The sequence below is a fragment of the Mus pahari genome, chromosome 21, assembly GCF_900095145.1.
Source record: "Mus pahari chromosome 21, PAHARI_EIJ_v1.1, whole genome shotgun sequence".
NCBI lineage: Eukaryota > Metazoa > Chordata > Mammalia > Rodentia > Muridae > Mus > Mus pahari.
Window position 1 is genome coordinate 44,643,745 of NC_034610.1, and position 874 is coordinate 44,644,618.

Consider the following 874-nt stretch of genomic DNA (forward strand, 5'->3'; position numbering starts at 1 on the left):
CCAGGCGATCCAGGCGATCCAGGCGATCCAGGCGATCCAGGCGATCCAGGCGATCCAGGCGATCCAGGCGATCCAGGCGATCCAGGCGATCCAGGAGCAGAGGGTAGTGAGTGCATGCTGACCCCTGCTTATGTCTCTTTGACAGTTACATAGTCCAGGACCCCATGCAGGAAATCGTACCACTCACAGAGGGTGGATCTTCCTGTCGCCACAGGCGAGCCCACAGGCCTGTGTCCCAGGTGATTCTAGGGTCTGTTAAGCGGACAATTAGCCCTGACCATCACCTGTCCCAACCCATGTTTGTACTCATTTATAGTGTGTGGTAGCTTTGGAATATGCTAAGGTATAGGGCAGTGCTAGCTTTCTTCTTAGCTCTTTCTTTTCTAGAATATTCTTTGATGTCTTTGCCTCTTCTTTCTTCTAAGTAAAACCTGAAATCATATCATCCACTTTGAAAGCATCCTCTTAGGGTTTGATGACCTTGCTTTCATTTCAAAGACTCTCTTTTGGGCTGCCTGTGACAGGTAGCAAAGGATCAGTAGCAAATATCCTGAGTCATGCTGAACTACGGAATTTTGCTCAGAACAGCCTGAAGCCTGAACTCTAAGGCTGTCACAAACTGTAGCCAAGGGAAAGACTCACTCCATGTCTAAGGGAAATGTCAAGATACAGGTCCAAGGTTACTCTTTAATGGAGGAAAAGTGTTAGGAAACACAGAAGCAAAGAGCAGCTTGGGGAAACCGACTGTGCTGGGCTTGGGAGCACTGCTGGACTCTGCAGTGGGCTTGGGAGCACCGCTGGACTCTGCGGTGGGCTTGGGAGCACCGCTGGACTCTGCGGTGGGCTTGGGAGCACCGCTGGACTCTGCGGTGGG